This window comes from Amblyomma mixtum, chromosome 2 (assembly GCF_055824585.1).
Source record: "Amblyomma mixtum isolate Tamu chromosome 2, ASM5582458v1, whole genome shotgun sequence".
NCBI classification, from domain to species: domain Eukaryota; kingdom Metazoa; phylum Arthropoda; class Arachnida; order Ixodida; family Ixodidae; genus Amblyomma; species Amblyomma mixtum.
In genome coordinates this window covers 137,116,538-137,124,767 of record NC_143013.1, presented here as the reverse complement: position 1 = coordinate 137,124,767, position 8,230 = coordinate 137,116,538, and positions in this window count along the sequence as shown.

The following is an 8,230-nucleotide window of genomic DNA, read 5'->3' as shown; positions in this document are numbered from 1 at the left end:
TCTTGGTCGCAGCGGCTTTGGGAGCTCCTGAACACACCGTTTGGTTGTTCTAGGCATTTGTTTTGCCCTCTGTACAAACCAAGGAACCATCACTAACAGATATAAGAGCCATACTCACGTGCTCGTACAATCTAAATATGCGTTCGCTGCCGAAACATCTATGTTACCCCATAGCTACAATATGCCCATCTAAAACACCTTTTAACAACAAACCGCAACATACCAGTACACTGCTCTTACTATTTGAAAAGATCTGCGAAAACCTCGACGAGGTCCACTGCCTCCATCGTACAATTTCCTTGCAGTCTGTGATTTCACTCCTACGCAGTCCCAAAAAAAAAGAAACAAACTTCGCAGCAACATATCCTAAAAGAATTTATTGCACTGTTGAAAAAGTAGTTATTTCACAGCATTTTATACACATGGTTCAAAAACAGCTGTTTGCATGCGAATTCTAGTGGTAGAAGGGCATTGGGATTAAATATTGAGACTTCCACAGTGTGCATCTATCTTCACTGTTGAATGTTACGCCATCTGTTTATTCGCGGAAAAAATAGTGAACGAGAACATTGCAAACAGCATTATTTACAGACTCGCTAAGCGTACTTACAGCCGTTTAATCTGGAAAGGCGATCACTTCGTTGCTTGGCGGCATCATACACAACCTAACAGCCATAGCTCAAGGATAAAACAAAACTGGTGGGTACCAAGTCATTTCGGAATTAAAGGCAACGAGAGAGAAGAACTTTCCTGCGCTGCTCAACACCGTGACAAGCAAGTAAATAAATTAAAACATGCCCTTTAATGATTGCGTGCACTTAGTACATGGTAAAATAAGAAAAAAATGGCAGTTAGCTTGGCACAACGAAGTTAATAACAAAGTACACTTCAAGTGTTGCACACGCCAGGAACGTTTTAAGGAAGTAATTCTCTTTCTGCTTCGTACAGATCACACACACGCACCTTCTCGTGAGTTGACTCTGACAAAACTAGAGAAACCTCCTTGTGAAAAACGTGGAGATGAATTAGCAGTAAATCACATTTCGTTATAAGAGAAAGTCGAAAAAATAAGAAAAAAGTGTTTAAATCTGGTTTCAATGAATACATTCATGTGGTCAAATGTTTAGGGGATTCCCCCAAGGTGGAGTAGGTTTGTAATAAGGGAGTAATTACTCATTGGCATCCACCCGAGCGCAGCCATACGGCTACAAAGGAAAGCTATACAGCTTTTTCAGAAACTTCGTAGTTAAAGAAAAATTCGTCCTGGTCCGGGGTTCGAACCCGGGACCACCGCTTCACCGGAGCAGTCGCACTACCAATTGGGCTAACCGGGACGGCAAGCTTATGGTAGGGCGAGAGTGAATTGATCAATAACTCGAAGTGGGAACAGTGTTGGTCAAATGTTTAGGGGAATCCCCCAAGGTGGAGTAGATTTGTAATAAGGGAGTAATTACTCATTGGCATCCACCCGAGCGCAGCCATACGGCTACAAAGGAAAGCTATACAGCTTTCTCAGAAACTTCGTAGTTAAACAAAACTTCGCAAAATTAACTTCCCTATACCGTGAGTTTGTCGACAGCATCCTTCACCTCATCCCTTTTACGCTGCAAACAGGGCGTCCTGGATCCAATGGTGAAGTGCTCGTTCGAGGTATGCGGCATTAAAAGCGAAAGGGAAAAGGAGACACTACTGCTCACGTCGTGCGAACCAGACACGTTTCTTACGGCCCGCGCTCTGATCGCCGCGTAAAGGCTGGTTCTAATCCAAGCGGCTCAGCGAATTGAACGTTTGAGCGACGCGTCGCAGCGAAAAATTTTCTTGTTGAAACATCGCCGCTCGAGCCGCTCGAGCCGCTCGATCGCCGCTCGAGCCGCTCGAGCCGCTGGAGACTCCGCAGTGACTCAAAACAGGTTTTCCGCTGCTGCGGCGGCAGGATTTGCTAGCGTTTTCGCTTGCATGGGAAACGGGCTAAGACCTGGTCTCGATTGTTGTGGCTGGCTTCTTAAAGGCACTGTGACTGCATTTCGACTGCATTTCGACTGTGACTGCTGTCGCAGCCCTACAGTTGTTATTTGATGGAGCAGCACGGCCGCCTTCCAGAAGAATCTACCAGCAGCCGCGTCGCAGCACTGAACAGACTTGTAACCGACTGCAACACGAACCCAGATACAGTCTCGCGCACCTTGTTGGCAACACATGCTATTTCAGGTCCCCGCTTGCACATGAAGATAAACGGACACTGCGTGCCAAGAAGAGTAAGCTATTTTTAGAGCAAGCGCTCCGCCTCTGTCCTTAAAAGAAATGCTGTAGGCTCTCCCCTTATCTGTGCGCATTTTTTGTCCGAACCCTTACTGATTTAGAAATTGCCGTTTCGCGCACTCCCTCCTAGCTGCCTATGCTATAGGATAGCACGGGCTTTAGAAAGTGCTCTGTCGTACACCGGCTACCAATTCAGCACTTGCCCAAGTCCTTGGCCCCAGGGGTATCGCAGGTAATCGGCGCGTTCATGCGTAGCCCGCGGACGAAACGCCCGGGCTCCTGATGATACCCAGCCAAGCCTATTTCCTTTCAACCTATCCACATTTCCCTAAAAGAGGAGCCTTTGAGATAACCCGGACAAGTGACTATCTTCGCTGAACCTTGGAGTTAGTGGGTAGGTTTAACGTTCTCCATGACCTCCCAACCGGCACTTTTTATTTATTCTGCTCACTCCCATCTTCACATGCTTCCCAAAACCTAATCCAACGTACCTCCCCACTTTTTCAACAACGTCTTCGTCTCCCAGAACATGAACGTCATCCCCCATCCCAAGGTATCGTGAAAAGATTGGTTTATCGACACCTTCGTAGTCAGAGAGCGCCTGGTGGTGCGCGAACGCTGCCGCCTCTGCTAGTGGGGCCAAGCTCACTGGCTAATTCCCGTGCTCTGGTAGCGGCGACAACGTCAGTAACGTGGAACATGCTTGGCGGTGGTGATATGGTCATACCCTTTTGAAAGGCTATCAGAGAAGAGTTAGATCTGGTGATTAAAAATAAACACTGAAGAATTTGATTTCATGTATAAAAACATTGGACATAAAGAAACTAAAGCAGAAATACTTTTGGAAGTTCTTGCCACTGCTGGAGCCGAAACGCCAATGAGCTGACACCTCACTATGTGTCCGTCAACTTCTGCCCCCACTTCCCGATGCCCACTTGCGTCACACTGGCTGCACTACTCCTTGAAACCAGAAAAATTCTAACCATTTTGTACACTCCAAGCAACAATGCAGGGGCTGTACGCCAATCACACCTTCAGATGACTCGGTCTCGCCTTCAGAAGTAGCCGCATTGATGCTGCCTGCTAAGCCAAGCACGACTGAGGGCGACCAGTCTTCAGCCAGAGCCTCCTCCCCACGGAATGATCATACGACGGAGCTGGGCTAATCTCTGCCTAATGTGCGCCGTATAACGCCAAAGATGGCTTCTTCGTTTTGGCCGAGAGAAGTCACTCAGTTGTCTCTCTTTCCTCCACTTTCAGTCTGAGTTTCTTCCTCTAACTGACCAGTACCATCCAACCTCCTTTCGGACAACCTTGAGCATCTCTAGGGCTACCCGGCCCACCGCAGTGTGCTCTGCCGCCGCGGTGGCTCAGCGGTTATGGTGCTCGGCTGCTGACCCAAAAGACTCGGGTTCGATCCCGGCCGCGGCGGCTGGAATTTCTTTAGAGGAGAAATTCTAGAGGCCCGTGTACTGTGCGATGTCAGTGCACGTTAAAGAACCCCAGGTGGTCGAAATTTCCGGAGCCCTCCACTACGGCGTCTCTCATAGCCTGAGTCGCTTTGGGACGTTAAACCCCATAAACCAAACCAAACCAGCACTGTTCTCTTGTTCGAGAAACTGCCGGGTGCCGGCGGAGGTCCACAGAATTGAATTTGAATATGCCAGAGCTGGCGAAGCCACCTAATTCCCGGGTCTCTCGTCACCTCGTTGCGTTTAAATGCCCGGGGTGACCCAACATACCGTTGTAACATTTCGTTCACCCCCTTCGCCTCGCCCCAGTTCACCCAGTTCCCACTCTTAGGGCAACCAGATTCCTTGGTATTTGGCGGAATAGATCCTCTCTATCGGATTTCTCTACAGCTCCCAGTTCTTACAGGTCTGCAAGCTTTCCTAGCCCGATGCCATCACCACGCGCTTAGACGGTGTTGAGCATGGAGGAGCCCTGGAGTTGGGTGGGCCGTTCAGCACCGCAGGTCCCAGCTCCGAAGGACGATGTCGAACTCCATCAAGGAGAAAACAGTAGAGACGGTTTTTACATATTTACAGTCGAAAAGGGAGTGCGCCGATCACAACACAACATCCCCTTAAATAAGGTTCGTATTTTCCAGATACCTGACTGGAGAATAAAGTTCGAAGAACGAGGCCCAATCGGATGTGCAGCTGTGGACGCTGGTGGTAGCGCCAACGGCCGGGGGTGGTGCTGCGCTCTTTCGCTCTGTCGCAGTTCGGAATATGGGAAGGGGAAGAGACAGTTATCAAACACTGATGTGTCGCTTTGATCACTGCAGCAAGTCTTCTGCTCGTTCCTTCTCAGCAGGTGAACGAACGTCCTCGTATTCCCCCACTGCATGTCCGACACACGAGACCTCTGTCGAGGAAACAGCCGTCTTTCAATTAGCAGCAATAGCTCGGTCTTTCACCGCACCACTCTGTCCGGCGACCCACAGCGCCGCCGTCGCCACTGCTTCCGCCGAGCCAGCCCTCGCCGTACCTTGCTTCACGATGACTCACGTCTGGAAGTAATTCTTCCCAGGCCCGTGTCATCCGATCTTAACAACGGGCACCACGCGCGCTTTCGCGTAGCCCAAATGTTCTGCAGTATTTGCAGCTGGTCCGGTGTCCTCGCGAGCGCAGCAAAATCATCTTAATACACCAGCGCTAGTATACATCGCTCGACTCTACTTCCGGCCTCCAAATGCTCAAGAATATCCGTGCCCAGACGCCTCCAACTGCTATGTGATCCCTGCGACATCGAATTCAACAGCTGGTGCGAAATAAGACACCTACACACGCGCGCCCTGACGTAAGCGTAAAGCTCTTGAAATAGTTCGATGCTTGGCTCCTCCAGGACAAAATCCTGCATGAGGCTCCACAGCAGGTCTCGATCCACGTTGTCTCAAGCGTTCCCCGTCTGCTGCGCAATCTTTATGCATTGCGCCAGGGCAAATAAACTGTATTCTATGCGCGGACCCGCCCGGAAATCATTCTGTAGCTTCCCAAAGGCACCATTCAGCTCCACTCACGCTCGCGTACGAACCTTTTCCCCATGCGTAGGTACTCTGTTAACGACCGGGCTCACTTCTATTGGTCTATAATTCTCATGACACTCAATGAACCTGATCCACTTATAAAATGGCTTCATTCTCGTACGTCTCCCGGTATCTAGAATTTTTGCATTAACTAGCACTTCTGCGACAGACTGTCATCTTTGACCGCGCCTTAAGCCCCAGTGCTTTGATTCGCCAGATCAGTAACCTCCCAGCGGGGTTCTTGCATAAACCCTTTTCAATTCGAGATCCGGATTCTGATCAGTTTATGCTGCATGATGTCACTTCTTTGTTCTCTGCATTTCCCGCTTGGTTCTCTCTCTAGCCATGAGCTCAGTGGCTGCCGGCGTTCCCTGCACTGTGCACCACCACTTCTCCGGAAGTGGGACCCAAGGGGCCGCTTTCAATGCTCCTGGGCTCTGGCTCTGCTTCGTCGCCTTAACCGATTGCCAAAAATCCCAGAGGAGTCTGACGACTCGCTTCCCGCAGCTCTTCCATCGTTTTGCAGTGTGGAGGCCAGTGTTGAGGTCGCCCAGAAGGCGACCACGGCCACGTTTATTTGAGGCTGCCTGAGAAGAGGTAGCGAGACAGAGCAGCGGCGGCACCGTCCGGCGAGGCCGAAGTCCAGAGCGTTCTCTTCTGCGCGAGCCGGCGTTCTCCTGCGCGTGCCCACCGCTTCGTCGTCTTCCGCGTGCCGAAGCGGTGGCGCTACAGAGGCCCCCACCCAGCACGAACGTCCGGTTTGTGCGAAAGGGACAGAAAACACGAGAGGAGAAGGTGGAACGAAAGAAAAATATAAACTGGGAACGAAAGGCAGGTGAGTTCAGGTCGGTAGTCCGGGAAGGCAGTCAGGCTGGAGAACAAAGCTCAGGCGGTCGAGCCTGGCTGCTTCGCAACGGGCGAGGGAGGCAGAAAGGGGAAGGCGAGGACAGGGGCAGCAGACATGAAAAGTCACCCACTAAGGGTCGACGAGATGGTCGTAAAGCAGTCTTCAGAGAAACTAGTAGTGGTGGCAGTGGGCTTGAGGATGGCCTGAACATCAACCAACGTACAGATGTCCGAGCGTGTGAAGTGCGTCGCCCCAGCCGACGGGGTAGTAGGTGCCGCCTGATACAGCAGCAGTGGTAGAAGCGGAGGCGATGGCGCAGTCGCTCGTGACGGCGAAGCAACGGCATGGCAGGCGAAGGCGGAGCGAGCAACGGACGGCTGCCATCTGATTGGAAAGCCGGGACTGCTTGGGTAGTGGCAGCGGTGGATGCAGGAGTAGGGCGCACATCCGGCACGTGAGCGTCGGAAGAAACGGGGTGCGCTGGTGCTGCTACGACAGGCAGTGCTGGAGGGGGCCCGCTGAGGCGCGTCCATGTCGCATGCATGCCACCTTCGGTGACTGTCTCGTTTGGCGCAGAGGCAGAGTCACTTGCGAAGCCGCCAGATGACCAGGGAGCCGTGGGAAGCAGTGCGGGTTGCGCATTAGCAGTGACAGGGTCCTGGTGTGGTGTGCATGCGTACCCCTCGACAGGAAGGACAGATGGGCTCACCGGAGAGAGGCATGAGGGGACAGGCGAACATGTGACGAGGAGCGGGGCTGCGCCGCAGGTCGGGTTACTTTCCGAAGAGGTGGGGCACGTGTCGAGAGAGACCTCTTCGGGTGGTGGTCCCAAGGCAGGCACCACAGCTGGCAAGCAGGGCTGGGCAGGAGCCGTGGGACGGGTGCTCGCACGTGGATCGGCGTCTAGAGCCGAAGCTTGTTGTACCCTGTGGGATGCAGGGCGGGGAAGGTTTGCGCCGAAAAACTGGAAGGCGTCCCTCAAGTCATCGTAAGGGTGTTCACCCGGCGGCGGAAGGTCAAGCTGAGAAAAGAGATCGGCGGGCAACTCCCTTTTCACGAGGAGGTACCGCCAGATCTGTGATCGGACGCCGTTCACGTGTAGCTGAGCGTCCACTTGGAGAAACCAAACTACAGGGCTGTGCGGGCGGAACGGCCACAGCTGCAGACGTGAAGGGTCGAGAAGCTCGGGTGGCTGCCACTCGTCTTGAGCCAGGTCCTTGGCGAGAGGGCAGGAATTCGAGGGTGCGGTCGTTGTTAAAGCAACCGGGCCGGAGACGCTGGACTGGGGCGGAAGAGTACTGGCCAGTGACGGTTGCGGCGTGCTGTTTCTCGAGGATGCAGCCGAAGACGAGTGCGATGCTGCTGCGGGCGCAGGCGCTGGCGGTGGCGAAAGCGAGTCCGCCTCATCATTGAGCGGCAGCGGGTAGTATGATGCGCCGTAGTAGACGAGGACGGCAGCGCGCAACTCGTCGTAGGGCCGGCATCCCGAGGCAGGGCAGGCGAGTCGGCAGAGGAGGTCAGGCGGGAGAATGTCGCAAATGACTGCGTGTTTAAACGGCTGGATGGTAATTCCGTTCAAGTACATCGCAGCCTCCAGTTGGGCGAACCACCCGCCGACGCCTGCAGGCCGGAACGCTGGGAGCAGGGGGTTGAAATCCAGGTCTTGCCAGCCTGCCATGCTGGGACGCCGCTGGGATAGAAGGCGCGGTACTCCGGGTCACCACGATGTGGAGGCCAGTGTTGAGGTCGCCCAGAAGGCGACCACGGCCACGTTTATTTGAGGCTGCCTGAGAAGAGGTAGCGAGACAGAGCAGCGGCGGCACCGTCCGGCGAGGCCGAAGTCCAGAGCGTTCTCTTCTGCGCGAGCCGGCGTTCTCCTGCGCGTGCCCACCGCTTCGTCGTCTTCCGCGTGCCGAAGCGGTGGCGCTACAGCAGTAAGTGCTGTGCATCCACTAGTGGGCCAAGTTAGCTGCCTTCTGTTTCTGGGATGAGCTGCTGCTTGTTCTGGTTCAGCAGCAGACTTTGGCCAAAAGATGCGAGCTGCGCTCTACTGCAATGAACAGCCACCATCAAAAAGAAGAGGCAAGCAGCGG